Raw genomic sequence first — 19,531 nt, forward strand, 5'->3', positions numbered from 1 at the left:
GAGAACCTGCTGCTGATCAAGTAAGTGCCTGTCCCCTCATGATACCCCTTACACTGTGCATTGCCTGAGGCCACAGCACCGGGTCAAGCCACCCGTGACATCCCCCTCAAGAGACAGACTCCATTGGTCCGGTGCTGGGTATCCCGGTCTCCTGGGCGTCACATTCTCTTTTGTGAAAATTCTTCTAGGCTTCAGTTTACAAGCTATAAATAAAGATATAGGCCTTAGTAGAGGCGTGGTGGATTTTCTCAGAGCGGTTGTGCAAAAACTTTTCATACGATTACCTTTTCCTTTCCGGCACCCCGGTCCGCGCTGTTTTTTAGGGGCTCTAGAAACAGGGCTGTTTCTCGGCGTGGGGTTCTGGTACATCAGTTCCTCAACATGCAGCTGATTGTGTTCCGTGGTGGTTGGTTCTGGAAGCATGTCGACATCTGTAAAGAATTAATATATATATTTACACGTCTAAATACTTAAAAGCTATATACACACACACACACACACACACATACACAGCAGTCAAACAACGCACCTATGATGTCCTGAGTCAAAGCCCCCACAGCAGCGCCACACTCCAGAGTAGGCACGCTGAAGCCGTTTAAAAAATCATCGCTGTAGTTGCTGATAAATTCATCTACAGCATCGGGGGTGTTCCTGGTAAATTCATCTACAGCATCGGGGGTGTTCCTGGTAAATTCATCTAGATTATCGGGGAGGGCCCTGATTAATTCAGCTTAAACAAGAAAGAATAAACAATATAAAGATAATATATAAAACAATCCTTACTTAGAATGGGCCGCTAACAGATACATGTATATAAATCTTGAAACATACCGAGTACCGAATCCGCAACTTGACTGGAAAAAGCCGAAAAATGTTGGGATTCCATCTAAAATAATTTATCTGTGTAAATTTTTTGCGCAATCTATATTAACCACACACCACCACTCGTCAAACTCATTTATATACACAACAAATAAAACTGCGGCCCGTGTATAAATATTCTTATACTAAGCAAATCATGGGTAATACGGCTAAGTCTTTCTATATTAATTATGCGCCACAAATATGATTTATGCGGTAAAACTATATTACACAGCCCCACTAAATATACCGCTACTGTATAAATATGACTATAAATATGTCTATGTTAAACAAAACACATGTAGTAAGTAAGCGCTGCATGCGCTAGTTAGGGCGTATTAACAGTTATTAACTACTGTATTACATAAATTATGTTACAATAGTTGTCCGCGGATAAGTCTTTCTATATTAATTATGTACCACAGAATATGGTTTATGCAGTAAAACTATATTATACAACGATACTAAATATGCAGCTATCCTCCAGTATAACACTAACTTATTAAACAAATAACACCCTTAATTATGGTTTTAGAGATGCATAGTTAAATATAATTAAGCATTTGCGAATAATAAGACAACTGTCTTATATACTTACATTTAGAATAGCTCTGCTTTTTAGTCTAGTCGGACTTCTGGTGAATGTCTCATGTACTTAGTGGTCCAACCAGCTGTATTTATCCTGAGTGTCAGAAATCAGCTCACCTGTTAACACCCAGAAACACACCCAGTTACGCCCCATCACACATCTTCTGTTAACACCCAGAACACAACCATACATGCAATTAATGCATGCATTAACTCACGCATGATATATCCGGATTAAAACAGGAATTTTTATACAGCTGAATTTCTGAAAGAAGCAGGCTTTTGATTAACGAGCCACAATCATTTTAATCAATCCACATAAAAAAGAAGAAAACGAGGGCACTCACCAGTCTTCTTATTGTGCAAAGATCACTTTATTAGTCCAACATATAAAAGTCCAAGGTCGGGCAACGGCGGAGCCGAAGCTCAGGTGAGCAGGGGCGAGCGGTTGGACTAATAAAGTGATCTTTGCACAATAAGAAGACTGGTGAGTGCCCTCGTTTTCTTCTTTTTTACGTGGACTATGCAGTTGGATCTGTTTTCCTCGAGGAGCACCCGAAGTGTGTGATGTGGCAGCGTTGGTTAACCCATGAAGCACTGAAGTGTTAATACATCACTTGGCTTTGTGTCCTTGTTTTGAAGGCTGTGCCGCCCCATTTACTTTTTTATCTATAGATAGACTATTTTAATCAATCATGACATCTAAATCGTATGATGCCATATTAGAAAAACAATATTTTACAAGCCAGGCACCCGGATCATTCTCGGGTATTGACAAATTATTTAGATCTGCAAGAGCGCGCGGAATAAAGAAATCTGATGTGATTGCTTGGTTGAATAAGCAAGACACCTACACGCTACACAAGCCTGCTAGAAAACGCTTTTTGACAAATAAAATTTACGTCTCGGCCATTGATGCGCAGTGGCAGGCGGATCTCGTAAGTTTAATTGACTATTCAAGAGAAAATGATAATGTCAAATACATCCTGACGGTGATTGATGTTCTATCGAGATACGCATGGTGCGTGGCCTTGACAAACAAGACAGGCGCTAGTGTCGCCAGATCGTTCGAATTAATATTTCAAAATGATAAGCGCATACCGAAGAAACTGCAGACGGATCGCGGCAAAGAATTTATAAATTCATCACTCAGGCAACTATGTAATACGCACAATATTCATCACTTTTTTACAAACAATGATGTAAAAGCCGCTATGGTCGAGCGTTTTAATCGCACATTAAAAACCCGTATGTGGCGCTATCTTACGCATCATAATACCTTTAGGTATATTGATATTTTACCGGATTTGCTGCATAGCTACAACCATATGTACCACTCAACGATCCGCTGTAGTCCCGCGTCTGTGTCAGAGAGAAACGTGATGCAAATCTGGCGCAATATTTACAGTTCTACTATTACTAATAAACCGATTAAACCGTCTTTAACGGTTGGCTCTCATGTCAGAATATCTCGCTATAAGTCGACCTTCTGTAAGGGCTATGAGAAGACGTACAGCGATGAGATTTTTTTAATCACCGGCGTCTCCAATAAATTTCATAAACCCCTTTATAAAATCAGTGATTTAGCCGGGGAGCCTGTAGAGGGGTCATTTTATAAGGAAGAGCTGCAAAAAATATCTATGGATGAGGATCGTGTCTACAGAGTAGAAAAAATTTTGAGAAAAAAACGTGTCAGGGGTGTGAGTCACTGCTTTGTCAAATGGCTGGGCTACCCCGAAAAATTCAATAGTTGGATCCCGGCCTCGGAGTTGACAGATATATAACCATGGAAGCGGGCTCATTTTTCGTGACATTACCCAGTAATTCGTCAATTAAAATCTACCCTGAAAACACAATATCGGAGTACAATACCAAGTTAGCGCGGGCCGTTCATCTTTCGGCAGATTATGAGGTGGCGTTAACGGAAATACAGTACCCCCATACGTGGAACACGTTTGATGCTTTTGAAGGGAGCTACTACGCGGCTAAACACGGTGAACCGTTAGTACAGTATCACATAAAATCAGGATTTTACTCATCCATTCCTAAGCTAGTTGGCGCGGTCAATGCCCGAATAGAAGCGCTGTATTTATCTACGCCTGCCTACAGAATACGGTATGATGAGCTACGCCGCGAGGTGATCCTGCCCGACCCATCCCCTATACAATTTGCTCTGGGTACTAAGCTAAAATTTATTTTCGGACTGCAGACCGTCGATGACTCCCCCGTAGCTTTAATGCCGTGGAATCGCCGCTTTTACCCCGATTCAAAGGCTGGTTTTTATTCGCTTTTTGTATACACTGATATAATTCAACATCAACTTGTAGGTGACAGTTACGTTCAACTGCTACGAACCGTAGAAGTTAGCGGCGATGATAATGATATTGTCACGGTGCGCTACTCACGGCCCGATTACATACCGCTGTGCAAGCAACACTTTGACTCCATAAACATTACAGTCATGTCGGACCAGGGCACGCCGGTTAAATTCAGATACGGAAAGTGTATAGTGCGATTACATTTTAGACCTCGTCAGCATTGACACGATAAAATGCTGTCTCAAAGGGTGTATGGAGATCCAGCTGTTTATGCCCGCAACTATACTGCCCAGTCGGGGCACGGGCTAGAGGGATTCCGCGGGAGCGAGTACATGTATGGCTCTGGCCTGGCAGGGCTATTTAAAGGCTTATTTCGTCGCGCCGTTCCGCTTTTCAGAAAAGGCTTAGAATTAGTAAAACCACACGTTCGGACGACTGCCCGGAACATCGCTGCAGATGCCGTGACATCAGCATCGACGGCCCTTATGAAAAGGATAAATACACCAACCCAGCAAGATGGCTCTGGGATAATCTATGTCGCTAAAAAAGCCCAAAAAAGAAAGCGGCGCGTTTGCCCTCCTTTACCGCCGATGCTCATGAATAAAACTACATCCAAGAGACGTCCCCGTCAGAAACGAGTAAGACGCTCTGCGGACGACATCTTCTAATCAGTTACCATGGCTTTCCTGCATGACGCTTCTGTAGAGTGCGCAAAATCTGAACTGGATATTTTTGCCGTACCACCGACTCAAACAAGTATCGAGAAATCTCTATTTGTAGAAGTACAGCCGGTTGCTGCTCTGTCAGACAATGGACCGTTGGAGTTTTACATATCTGGTAGCGGTGATTATTATTATGATCTGAACAACACGCTTCTGTACATAAGCTGTCGCATCGTGAAGCAGGATAATACGGCCATCGCCGATGGTGCGCGTGTGGCGCTCATAAACTACCCTCTAGCCACTCTTTTTAACCAGGTCGATATTACTCTGGGAGACCGACTTATCTCACAATCGGACAATCTCTACAGCTATAGAGCGTACATAGAGACCCTTTTAAATTACAGTTCACAGACGCTGGCATCACAATTTACAGCCCCTTTGTTCTATAAAGACACTGCGGGGCATCATAATGACAGGCGCCTGGATGGCGCAAATGCGGGATTTATCAAAAGAGCCAGTGCCGCTTCTCGCTCAAAACCCATCGATCTTTTGGGGCCCATTTTTGGGGATATATTTAACCAGCCAAAATTAATATTGAACGGTCTTGACCTTAAGGTTAAGCTGTCAAGAAATAAGGATACTTTCTGCCTCATGTCCGCAGAAGCCGAGCCGCTGAAGGTACAAATCTCGCAGGCGGCTCTCTATGTGAAAAGAGTGCAGGTATCACCGGCTGTCCGAATCGGCCACAGCGAGGCCCTCCTAGCCGCAACAGCCAAGTACGCTGTTGACCGAACATGCCTTAAAGTGTACAGCATCGCCGCAGGGACACGGATCACGAACCACGAGAACCTCTTCCTAGGACAGATACCAAAAACTGTTATATTGGGGTTTGTAGATAATGAGGGCTTCAGCGGTTCTTATACAAAAAACCCACTGGACTTTCACCACTACCACGTCAACCACGCGGCATTATATCTGGATGGTCAGCAGATACCCGCGAGGCCTTATAATCCTAATTTTAATGCTGATTTAGCCATCAGAGAATATATGGAGCTTGCCCATATATCGGGCAAGCAAAAGGCTGATTGTGCCATGGCGATAGATCGTGAAGAATTTATGGCTGGCTTCACGCTATTTGCTTTTGATTTATCGCCTGATCAAGAGCCTGGAGGCAATTTCTCGCTCATTAAAACAGGTAATCTGCGTGCTGAAGTCCGCTTTGCGATAGCGACACCCCACACGATAAATATGATTGTCTTTGCAGTCAACCACACCATTCTGGAAATTAATAACAGGCGAGAGATCTTGTACGATTTTAATTAAGCAACGATGGACAGTCTGCAGCTTACAGTTGTAGCGCGGTCCGATAATTATACAGACCGCATATTCGCCGGTGTGTTTCCGTGTGATTTCCTTCCGGAAGAAAGAGTGACTCAGAGACCCGCGGCATATATTGTGAATACAGACCCGGCGAATCAAGCTGGTCGCCACTGGATATTAATCGTACTCTGCGACGATAAGACGGGCATATTTTTTGACAGTTACGGCTTCCGTGCGGATAATATTATCTTTCCACGCGCTTTTGTGACATTCCTGAACAAGAATTGTTATTCTTATTGTTATCAGAGCGCACAAATTCAAGATTTGTATAGCCGTGTATGCAGTCATTATTGCATATATGTATTATACCATTTAGCTCGAGGCTTTCCATTTAAGAAGGTTTTACAAAATTTCACGTCTGACTTGCAGAATAATGATCGAACCGTATCAGGTTTTGTGACATCAAGATTTTCAGGCGCAGTCCTTTGTTCATCGTGTCGTTATCAGATTCCGCAAAGATGCATTTGTCAGCATTATGCTGTTAGCTAACTTAAAGTGTGTTTCCTTTATGCTGTTAGCTAACTTAAAGTGTGTTTCCTTTTTTCTGTTTGTGTAAAGTGAGTGCGGTTAGCTTAAAATGTGTTCTTTATTTCCAATTAGTTCTGACAATAAAACATTTTAATGAACATAACACGCTGTATGTAGTCGTACAGATCCTAGGATATAATTATATATCATAACACCTCCAGGCAGCTGCCCTGAGAAAGCTAATACAAAAAAACAAATAACCTCAGATGACATCTACAGGACACAATAACTTTTCTTTAAACCTCTGACCCGCAGATAACCCTACATAACCTTCAGGTACAATACAGGTACAAATGTGTTATAAAACAAAGTTCTGCTTCACAAAGATCACCAAACAGCATGAATTTGTACAAAAATATGACCCTCAGATAACACAGCTGACCCCAATTTAGTTAATGCTCAGTAGAGGTACAAATAACTTTACTCAAATACAACAACAATAATCACAGAAAACACAGATGACCCTCAGATAACACCTACATGCACAAAGATCACCAAAACAGCATTGATTTGTACAAAAAAATATGACCCACAGATAACACAACTGGCCCCAATTTAGTTAATGCTCAGTAGAGGTACAAATAACTTTACTCAAATACAACAACAATTGACCTAGGTGTTATAAACCTCTGACCCGTAGATAACCCAAACAGAAAATCTGGCTCTTCTGTTTGAGAAAATAAACATTTAGGTAATGTTCACCATTTAGTACTAGTGTTCAGTAGAGTCACAAATAAACAGCTTTAAGTTCTGAACTATATGGATACACTGTGAATAAAATACAGCTTACAGAATCAAACTCGAGCTACGTATAAAAAACAAAATACGTGAATAATATCAAACTGCAACAAATTAAAGTATATCAAACGATATCAAAAGGGGAAATCAGCCAGCCTCAGGGACAGCTGGCTGACAGGAGGAGGGGAGGGGTTACACACTTTGATACACTTTGATAGGGGCGGGGCACCTGTCAGATTGAGTTTGACGAAACCACCCGATGCTACACTACTCACTATGTAGGGCCCATTATATTAAATGGAGCACTTTATGGGGCCCATTATATTAAATGGAAGGCTATGTGGGGACCAATATTGAATTTAGGGGTCAGTTAAATGGAGGGCTCTGTTGTGCCCATTATAATAAATGGAAGGGCTATGTGGGGCCTCCATATATTAAATGGAGGGCTATGTGGGGCCCCCGTATATTAAATGGAGGGCTATGTGGGGCCCCCATATATTTAATAGAGGGCTTTGTGGGGCCCATTATATTAAAATAGGGATTTCTGTGGGGCCCATTATATTGAAATAGGGCTTTCTGTGGTCTCCATATTAAAGGGAGGGCTATTTTGGCACACTATCGGGAAATGGTGTGCTCCGATGGCACGCCAACGATAAAAGGGTGTGCTCCGGTGGCACGCCAACGGGAAAAGGGTGTGCTCTGGTGGCACACCAATGGGAAAAAGGTGTGCTCCGGTGGTATGCCAATAAGAAAAGGATGTGCTCCGTTGGCACGCCAACGGGAAAAGGGTGTACTCCGGTGGCACGCCAACGGAAAAAGGGTGTGCTCCGGTGGCATGCCAACGGGAAAAGGGTGTGCTCCGGTGGCACGCCAGCGGGAAATGGGTGTGCTCCGGTGGCACGCCAACGGGAAATGCGTGTGCTCCGGTGGCACGCCAATGGAAAAGAGTGTGCTCCGATGGCACGCCAGCGTTAAAATGGTGTGCTCCGGTGGCACGCCAATGGGAAAGGGTGTGCTCCGGTGGCACGCGAACCGGAAATTGCTGTGCTCCGGTGGCACGCCAATGGGAAAGGGTGTGCTCCAGTGGCACGCCAACGGGAAATAGGTGTGCTCCGGTGGCACGCCAACGGAAAAAGGGTGTGCTCCGGTGGCACGCCAGCATTAAAATGGTGTGCTCTGGTGACACGCCAACGGGAAAAGAGTGTGCTCCGATGGTACTCCAACGAGAAAAAGGTGTGCTTCGGTGGTGCGCCAACGCAAAAAGGGTGTGCTCCGGTGGCACGCCAACGGAAAAATGATGTGCTCCGGCGGCACGCCAATGGGAAAAGGGTGTGCTGCGGTGGCACTAGTAAGGGAAGGCTATGTGTGGCCCATTTTATTGAAATAGGGCTTTCTGGGGTCCCCATGTAAATGAAGAGCTATTTTTGGGCCACCCATATTAAATGGAGGGCTATGTGGGGCCCCCATATACTTAATGGAGTGCTGTTTGGTAGACCCCCATATATTAATTGGAAGGCTATGTGGGTCCCATGATAATGAAATGGAAGGCTATGTGGGGTCCATTATATTGAATAGAGGGCTTTGTGGGGTTAGTTCTATTAGAGGGCTCTGTGGGGCCCATTAAATAAATGAATTGCTACATAGGGCCCCCATATACTTAATGGAGTGCTATGTGGTGGGCCCCCATATATTAACCCCTTTCTGACATATGACATACTATCTCGTCGAGGTGGGGTGGGCCCGTATGACCACCGACGGGATAGTACATTATACGCGATGGGGATCGCGGCCAATCGCGGCCGGGTGTCAGCTGCCTATCGCAGCTGACATCAGGCACTATGTGCCAGGAGCGGTCACGGACCGCCCCCGGCACATTAACCCCCGGCACACCGCGATCAAACATGATCGCGGTGTGCCGGCGGTACAGGGAAGCATCGCGCAGGGAGGGGGCTCCCTGCGGGCTTCCCTGAGACCCCCGCAGCAACGCGATGTGATCGCGTTGCTGCAAGGGTCTCCTTACCTCCCTCCCTGTAGCAGGCCCGGATCCAAGATGTCCGCGGCATCCGGGTCCTGCAGGGAGGGAGGTGGCTTACCAAGTGCCTGCTCAGAGCAGGCGCTTGGTAAGCCTGCACTGCTCTCAGATCGGTGATCTGACAGAGTGCTGTGCAAACTGTCAGATCAATGATCTGTGATGTCCCCCTGGGATAAAGTAAAAAAGTTAAAAAAAAAATTTTTCCAAATGTGTAAAAAAAATAATGAAAAAAAATTATATATTATTCCCATAAATACCGTATATACTCGAGTATAAGCCGAGATTTTCAGCCCACTTTTTTGGGCTGAAAGTCCCCCTCTCGGCTTATACTCGAGTCATATACCCGGGGGTCGGCAGGTGAGGGGGAGCGGGGGCTGTGTTGTTATACTTACCTGCTGCGGCGCGGTCCCTGCAGTCCCTGGCTTCCCCGTCGCTGCAGATTCTTCCTGTACTGAGTGGTCACATGGCACCGCTCATTACAGAAATGAATAGGCGGCTCCACCTCCCATAGGTGAGGAGCCGCATATTCATTGCTGTAAATGATCAGTAACTGTGACCGCTCAATTACAGGAAGAAGCTGCAGTGCCGGGGTAGCCAGGGACTGCAGGGACCGCGCCAGGAGCAGGTAAGGGGAGCGCAGCGCTGTGCGATATTTACCTGCTCCTCGCTCCGGTGCGGCTCCGTCTGCAGCGTCCTCTAGCAGTGATGCTCAGGTTAGAGGGCACGGTGACGTAGTCAGTGCGCGCCCTCTGCTGAGCGTCAGTGCTGGAGACGGAGCCGCACGAGGAGCTGGTAATTATTGAAAGCGCTGGCGTCCTGAGCAAGAGAGGTAAGTATGTGATTTTTTTTTTATGGCAGCAGCAGCATTATATAAGGAGCATCTATGGGGCCATAAAGAACGGTGCACAGCATTATATATGGCATAGCATTATATAAGGAGCATCTATGGGGCCAAAAAGTACAGTGCAGAGCATTATATATGGCACAGCTTTATATAAGGAGCATCTATGGGGCCATAAAGAACGGTGCAGAGCATTATATAAGGCACAGCATTATATAAGGAGCATCTATGGGGCCAAAAAGTACGGTGCAGAGCATTATATATGGCACAGCATTATATAAGGAGCATCTATGATCTATAAAGAACGGTGCAGAGCATTATATATGGCACAGCATTATATAAGGAGCATCTATGGGGCCAAAAAGTACGGTGCAGAGCATTATATATGGCACAGCATTATATAAGGAGCATCTATGGGGCCAAAAAAATACGGTGCAGAGCATTATATATGGCACAGCATTATATATGGAGCATCTATGGGGCCATAAAGGACGGTGCAGAGCATTATATATGGCACAGCATTATATAAGGAGCATCTATGGGGCCAAAAAGTACGGTGCAGAGCATTATATATGGCACAGCTTTATATGGCACATCTATGGGGCCATAAAGAACGGTGCAGAGCATTATATATGGCACAGCTTTATAAGGAGCATCTATGGGGAAATAATGAACGGTGCAGAGCAATATAACGTATATGGGGCACAGCTTTATAAGGAGCATCTATGGGGCCATAATCAATGGTGCAGAGCAATATACCGTATATGGGGCACAGCTTTATAAGGAGCATCTATGGGGCCATAATCAACGGTGCAGAGCAATATATATATGGCACAGCTTTATAAGGAGCATCTATGAGGCCATAATGAACGGTGCAGAGCATTATATGTGGCACAGCTTTATATGGAGCATCTATGGGGCCATAATGAACGGTATAGAGCATTCTATATAGCACAGTTGTATATGGAGCATCTATGGGGCAATAATGAACGGTATGGAGCATCTATTTTTATTTTTGAAATTTACGAGTAGCTACTGCATTTTCCACCCTAGGCTTATACTCGAGTCAATAAGTTTTCCCAGATTTTTGTGGCAAAATTAGGGGGGTCGGCTTATACTCTGGTCGGCTTATACTAGAGTATATACGGTACATTTCTTTATCTAAATAAAAAAAGTAAACCATAAAAGTACACATATTTAGTATCGCCGCGTCCGTAACGACCCGACCTATAAAACTGGCCCACTAGTTAACCCCTTCAGTAAACACCGTAAGAAAAAAAAAAAAACGAAGCAAAAAACGCTTTATTATCATACCACCGAACAAAAAGTGGAATAACACGCGATCAAAAAGACGGATATAAATAACCATGGTACCGCTGAAAACGTGCTGCCATACAGCATCGTCAGCAAAAAAATAAAAAAGTTATAGTCCTGAGAATAAAGCGATGCAAAAATAATTTTTTTCTATAAAATAATTTTTATCGTATAAAAGCGCCAAAACATAAAAAAATGATATAAATGAGGTGTCGCTGTAATCATACTGACCTGAAGAATAAAACTGCTTTATCAATTTTACCAAACAGGGAACGGTATAAACGCCTCCCCCAAAAGAAATTCATGAATAGCTGGTTTTTGGTCATTTTGCCTCACAAAAATCGGAATGAAAAGTGATCAAAAAATGTCACGTGCCCGAAAATGTTACCAATAAAAACGTCATCTCGTCCCGCAAAAAACAAGACCTCACATGACTCTATGGACCAAAATATGGAAAAATTATAGCTCTCAAAATGTGGTAACGCAATAAATATTTTTTGCAATAAAATCGTCTTTCAGTGTGTGACGGCTGCCAATCATAAAAATCCGCTAAAAAACCCGCTATAAAAGTAAATCAAACCTCCCTTCATCACCCCCTTAGTTAGGGAAAAATTAAAAAAATGTATTTATTTCCATTTTCCCATTAGGGTTAGGGCTAGGGTTAGGGCTAGGGTTAGGGTTGGGGCTAGGGTTAAGGCTACAGTTAGTGTTGGGGCTAAAGTTAGGGTTGGGGCTAAAGTTACAGTTAGGGTTTAGATTACATTTACGTTTGGGAATAGGGTTGGGATTAGAGTTAGAGGTGTGGTTAGGGTTACTGTTGGGATTAGGGTTAGGGGTGTGTTTGGATTAGGGTTTCAGTTATAATTTGGGGGGTTTCCACTGTTTAGGCACATCAGGGGCTCTCCAAACGCGACATGGCGTCCGATCTCAATTCCAGCCAATTCTGCGTTGAAAAAGTAAAACAGTGCTCCTTCCCTTCCGAGCCCCAAAACTGGGGACTAAAAAATAATTTTTGTGGGAAAAAAAAAGATTTTTTATTTTCACTGCTCTGCGTTATAAACTGTAGTGAAACACTTGGGGGCTCAAAGTTCTCACAACACATCTAGATAAGTTCCCTGGGGGGTCTATTGTGATTTTTGTGTTTGAGGGTGATTAGGATGGATGAGAAGTTTTCTTGTCTGTGTAGGTTTTTGTTTGGGGCGTATATATTTCGTTTGAGGTGGCGAGAGAGGGATATGAGGTATCCGGTTGCTTTTGACGTGCCTAGATGGTATGTGTGGGTTTATACATTTTTGGTGAAGTATGAGTTGTGTGATGTGGATGTTAGGTTGTTGAGTAATAAGAAGGCTGTGTATAGGATGATTGAATGTAGAGAGACAGAGTGTGGAATAAACATGGTTAGAGGGAATGATATAGAAAAAGTATGGAAGAAAGTGCGGTTGGACGGTATGACGAATAGGCAGAGTGAGATTGTGTGGCAGTCTTTGCATTTAGTGTTACCAGTTAGAGAATTTCAGAAGAATCGTGGGTTGGGGAGAAGTGATATGTGTCCGAGAGGTGGGTGTGGTGGAAGGGAAAGTGTAATACATGTGTTTTGGAATTGTCATTATGCTAGGGAGGTGATTGGAAGAATGGGACCGTTGTGTAAAGAATTGTGTGGTGTGAGCTTTTTATCATTCGAGTTGTTCATGTTTGGCTTGGGAATGTGTGATGGAGTGAAGGAGAGAGTGTTGTGGTTAATAGTTGCATGTATAAAGGAAGTATTATGGGATGTGAGGAATGTGTATGTTTTTAAGAGAAAGGAAATTGTAGTAAAGAATAGTCTAAAAGTGATTTTGGGGAAGATGTATGTGTGTTTTCTATGGGATAAAAGAAGAAGGGGGGAGGTGGATGCCGAAGGGATTTGGAAGGTGAAGAAGTGGAGATACCTTGTAAATATGTCTTGACTTGTTTTTTCTGATGTAGTAAACTGAAATTTCCCGATGATGATGGGAACAGCTTTTGTGTTTTGGATTTGATGCAGCTGTTTGGGATTTTTCTTTGGTCTTGGATTTCTGGACCGTGGATTTTCCCATCTGAGGGAAAAAAAAAAAAGAAAGAAACAGCTGTCTGTGGATGGATACCATGCTTGGCATAGGTGGCTTTCCTTCATAGGATGCTGCCCTTCCCGTGGTTGTTCCTTCCCGGGGAAAGGCCTGGCTATTCAAAGCTTGCATTGAGAAACACGTGATGGTGTCTCCGCAGCTTCTTTACATGCATCTGCATATTTCCCATAAGGGATAGGAGCAGTGTTCTGGAATCACTGCGTTGAGAAACACGTGATGGTGTCTCCGCGGTGTTGGATGTTTTGGTCTCCCCGAGGCCAATCATCTGTGTTGTGAGTTCTGTTTTTGGGCTCCCTCTGGTGGTTACTGGTGGTACTGGGTGACTTGTGTTCTCTGCTGTCTCTGGTGTCCACCTGTTCCATCAGGATATGGGAGTTTCCTATTTAGCCTGGCTTTCTTGTCATTTCCTCGCCGGCTATCAATGTAATCAGTGTGTCTTTTTACCTCTGCTACCCGCTTCTGTAATCTTCAGGACAAGCTAAGTTTTGATTTATTTTTGTCTTGTCCAGCTTGCAGATATGTGATTTCTTGTTGCTGGTTGCTCTTGTGGGCTGAAATTACTCCTCATGTTCCATGAGTTGGCACATGAGTTCAAGTAATTTCAGGATGGTTTTTTGAAGGGTTTTTCGCTGACCGCGCAGTTCACTTTTGTATCCTCTGCTATCTAGCTTTAGCGGGCCTCATTTTGCTGAATCTGTTTTCATAACTACGTATGTGCTTTCCTCTCATTTCACCGTTATTACATGTGGGGGACTGCTATTTCTGTGGGGTGTTTCTCTGGAGGCAAGAGAGGTCTGTGTTTCTTCTAATAGGGGAAGTTAGTTCTTCGGCTGGCGCGAGACGTCTAGAATCATCGTAGGCACGTTCCCCGGCTACAGCTAGTTGTGTGTTAGGTTCAGTATCGCGGTCAGCTCAGGTTCCATCACCCTAGAGCTTGTTTTGCTTTTTTGCTTGTCCTTTTGTGATCCCCTGCCATTGGGATCATGACACATCTGTGCCTTTATAGCCTTTTTACTAGGCACTGCTCCTAATAGCCAGATTCCTACTCCACACTGATGAGGGGCAATAACCCCGAAACAGCTGTCTGTGGATGGATACCATGCTTGGCATAGGTGGCTTTCCTTCATAGGATGCTGCCCTTCCCGTGGTTGTTCCTTCCCGGGGAAAGGCCTGGCTATTCACTGCTTGCGTTGAGAAACACGTGATGGTGTCTCCGCCGCTTCTTTACATACATCAGTGTTTCCAGCCATGGCCGATGATATTGCAGCATCGGCCATGGCTGGATTGTAATATTTCACCAGTTTTAATAGGTGAAATATTACAAATCGCTCTGATTGGCAGTTTCACTTTCAACAGCCAATCAGAGCGATCGTAGCCACGGGGGGGTGAAGCCACCCCCCCTGGGCTAAACTACCACTCCCCCTGTCCCTGCAGATCGGGTGAAATGGGAGTTAACCCTTTCACCCGATCTGCAGGGACGCGATCTTTCCATGACACCACATAGGCGTCATGGGTCGGATTGGCACCGACTTTCATGACGCCTACGTGGCGTCATGGGTCGGGAAGGGGTTAAGTTACAGCAAGCAAAAAAGCGAACGCTCAAAATGGCTGCCAGCCAGCGCAAAAGCGTATTTGTGTACCTTTCCATAAAGCGAACGCTCAAAATGGCTCGTGAAGGGAGGAGTCATGTTAAACAATGTAAAAGGCTTGTGAAGTTGTGTGGAATGCCAGAAGGGGGGAGGTTACAGCCCCTGGAGTGGAAGATTGTCTTGAAAAAAAAAATAAGGTATCCTAGAAGATAATGGATTGTTGTCTACTGCTAGGGCATGAGAAAAAGTCTCTGAAAGTCTATAGAGAAAATTGGTTAGAAGAGAAAAGAAATAAAAAGAAAAGAGTTTTGAGTTGTGTATTACAAAAATATATCCTGTGAGGGGCCACCACCGTACAATGGTGGCCCAGAGCCATGTCCTTAATCTGATGGCATCCATTTTGGGGATGGGCCGTGTGCTTTTTCCTATTATTAGCAGCCATTTTGTGGATGGGCCATGTGCTTTTCCTATTGTTAGCAGCCATTTTGTGGATGGCAAATGTAATTTTGGCGGTGGCCATTTTGTTGGTGAACATCTTAAGGCTACACACCACATCACCAAATCCTTGTTACCCAGTAATGACCACTAACGGCCAATACTACAGCGCAAAAGCGTATTTGTTTACAAACTTGCAAGCTCAAACAGATCTCTGCAGAGATGTAGTATACATCACTCTACAATACACTTTCCATAAAGCGAAAGCTCAAAATGGCTGCCAGCCAGCGCAAAAGCGTATTTGTTTACCTTTCCATAAAGCGAAAGCTCAAAATGGCTGCCAGCCAACGCAAAAACGTATTTGTGTACCTTTCCATAAAGTGAACGCTCAAAATGGCTGCCAGCCAGCGCAAAAGCGTATTTGTTTACAAACTTGCAAGCTCAAACAGATCTCTGCAGATGTAGTATACATCACTCTACAATACACATAAATTAGCATTGCTGCATGGCAGATGAAACAAACAGCACAAAGATATTACTAATCGTTGATAACTTGAAAGAGATGGAGGGCGAAGACATTGGGAGTATGCAGAGTTCTGGAATTCCAAACAGGACACTCATGTGAGGCTCGTAGGTGGCGGAGGACGCACAAGTGATTGCAAAGGAGTAGAGTCGCGGTTTATATTTCGGAACACAGCTACAGATGATCCCGCTGTGGCCTATCAGCGTTCACAGGGAGACGGCATCACAGCCACTCATTTCCGCCCAGAACCATTGTTCCTGCTGCAAGTTCCCTCCCAGGCCGTTGCGGCTGAGGGCGTCTCCTTTTGTAATGTAACACGCCTACCTGGCTAGAAGGAGATGCTGCGACGCCCCCTATGCTCGTTGCTGGCGTCGTTGCTTTTGATGTCAAACATGACGATACATGCCGACCTGACGATGAAATAAAGTTCTGGACTTCTAGCTCTGACCAGCGATGGCACAGCGGGATCCAGATCGCTGCTGCGTATCAAACACAATGAGATCGCTATCCAGGATGCTGCAACGTCACTGATCGTTGTCGTTCTCGTTACAGCGTCGCTGAGTGTGACGGTACCTTAACTTTTAAATTAGACTTCCTGGTAGGTTAAATTCTTTGTTTTTACTTTTTCTGGTATTTTTTGGTGAAAGAGGGAACAGTTCTAGTGGAAGTGGCCGTCAGAGCTTGTTGCCTGACCCATCAGAGGGTATCAGTGCATTAGGGTTCCAATTACTTCAGTCTCTGACCTACTTCTATGCTTTGGCGTGGGATGCTATTGGTTTCATCTGCCTAGGTCATTAAAATTCTTTTTCTCTACCCTGTCTACGTCATAAAAGTGTTAATGTGAATAGACAAGACACAGAGGTTTAATGTTCAGAAGAAATACAGTTATATGAAAAAGTTTGGGCACCCCTATTAATCTTAAGCTTAATGTTTTATAAAAAAATAGTTTTTTTTGCAACAGCTATTTCAGTTTCATACATCTAATAACTGTTGGACACAGTAATGTTTCTGCCTTGAAATGAGGTTTATTGTACTAACAGAAAATGTGCAATCTGCATTCAAACAAAATTTGACAGGTGCATAAGTATGGGCATCCCACCAGAAAAGTGACATTAATATTTAGTAGATCCTCCTTTCTCAAAAATAACAGCCTCTAGTCGCTTCCTGTAGCTTTTAATGAGTTCCTGGATCCTGGATGAAGGTATTTTTGACCATTCCTCTTTACAAAACAATTCCAGTTCAGTTAAGTTTGATGGTCGCCGAGCATGGACAGCCCTCTTCAAATGATCCCACAGATGTTCAATGATATTCAGGTCTGGTGACTGGGATGGCCATTCCAGAACAGTGTAATTGTTCCTCTGCATGAATGCCTGAGTAGATTTGGAGCGGTGTTTTGGATCATTGTCTTGCTGAAAGATCCATCCCCTGCATAACTTCAACTTTGTCACTGATTCATGAACATTATTGTCAAGAATCTGCTGATACTGAGAGGAATCCATGCGTCCCTCAACTTTAACAAGATTCCCGGTGCCGGCATTGGCCACACAGTCCCAAAGCATGATGGAACCTCCACCAAATTTTACTGTGGGTAGCAAGTGTTTTTCTTGGAATACTGTGTTTTTTGGCCGCCATGCATAACGCCTTTTTGTATGACCGAACAACTCAATCTTGGTTTCATCAGTCCACAGGACCTTCTTCCAAAAAGAAATTGGCTTCTCCAAATGTGCTTTTGCATACCTCAGCCGACTCTGTTTGTGGCGTGCTTGCAGAAACGGCTTCTTTTGCATCACTCTCCCATACAGCTTCTCCTTGTGCAAAGTGCGTTGTATAGTTGACCAATGCACAGTGACACCATCTGCAGCAAGTTGATGCTGCAGGTCTCTGGAGGTGGTCTGAGGATTGTCCATGACTGATCTCACTATTCTTCTTCTCTGCCTTTCTGATGTTTTTCTTGGCCTGCCACTTCTGGCCTTAACAAGAACTTTACCTGTGTTCTTCCATTTCCTTACTATGTTCCTCACAGTGGAAATTGACAGGTTAAATCTCTGAGACAGCTTTATGTATCTTTCCCCTGAACAACTATGTTGATTAGTCTTTGTTTTCAGATCATTAGACAGTTGTTTTGTGGAGCCCATGATGCCACTCTTCAGAGGAGATTCAAACATGAGAACAACATGCAAGTGGCCACTTTAAGTAGCTTTTCTCATGATTGCATACACCTGGCTATGAAGTTCAAAGCTAAATGACGTTAGAAAACCAAAAAAAGTGCTTTAGTAAGTCAGTAAAAAGTAGGTAAGAGTATTTAAAACAAGAAAATAAGGGTGCCCATACTTATGCACCTGTCAAATTTTGTTTGAATGCAGATTGCACATTTTCTGTTAGTACAATAAACCTCATTTCAAGGCAGAAACATTACTGTATCCAACAGTTATTAGATATATGAAACTGAAATAGCTGTTGCAAAAAAAAACATTTTTTTTATAAAACATTAAGCTTAAGATTAATAGGGGTGCCCAAACTTTTTAATATAACTGTATGTGATGTTGTAAGTAACTGATTTGACAATCACAGGTCTGCGACTAAAAAGCTGTTTGATTATTTTCATCTAATTTCCATGTATTTTGGTGTGCTGAAAGCGAAACAAATATTGAAAAAAATCCTGGACGTCAGGATTTGCCACAAAATGCAAAATTCTCTTCAAATTTAGTATATTTTTCCTCAATTTTTGGTATTTTTTTTTATCTTAGGGGTTTGAAAGTCAAAATTACTATTAATTAATTCACATCAATGCATTGACGATATACAGTGCCAAACAAAATATACATTTCAAAGAAAAGAACTTTCAGAGTGAGCTAATGAAACCAGCATCAACATGTTGCAAGCTGAACGAGCGGGCTCTGACATGCCCAGTCTTGATTCAATTGTTTTATCTTGGTTCTCGCCTGTTCACACTTTTTCATCTCAGTTCGTGTTAGCTCGTCATATTCAACCGTATTTCCCAAAATTAGCATTATGGCTCAGCGAAAGTGTATTAATTCGCCTGACAGTTTCTGTTACATTTGTGGTGAATATCCTCAAAAAGAAGGGTGGTTTGCATGTAAAGAGGTCGTAGAGAAATTTTTAGGCAATAACAAAGACCCTGACTACAAAAAAATCGTCGGACAAATGCTGAAAGCATTTCAAGCTTTAGGTTGCTTGATGAGTTTGAAAGTGCATTTCCTGCATTCCCACCTTGACAACTTTCCTGAAAATTTGGGAGCTGTGAGTGAAGAGCAAGGGGAACGATTCCACCAGGACATTAAAGAGATGGAAAGAAGATACCAGGGAAGATGGAGCATTACAATGATGGCAGACGCTTCACAGAGACATTGGACGCTTCACAGAGACATTCCAGATGCTACTCACAAGCGTAAATGTACCAAGAGAAGCCTCACAGGGAAGAAGAATCGATTTTAGTGTGTGTTAGTGAGCTCATTGCGGTTAAAAAATGATTTTCATGAAACATTTGTAATAAAAAATTAATTTTATGAGTCTATTTTCATTTATTTTGAGGTATTGTCTTATTTAACATAGTTACTTAAATTGTCAGAAAAGGTGATGTCCTATGACAAAAGGGA

The sequence above is a fragment of the Ranitomeya imitator genome, chromosome 3, assembly GCF_032444005.1.
Source record: "Ranitomeya imitator isolate aRanImi1 chromosome 3, aRanImi1.pri, whole genome shotgun sequence".
Lineage (NCBI taxonomy): Eukaryota > Metazoa > Chordata > Amphibia > Anura > Dendrobatidae > Ranitomeya > Ranitomeya imitator.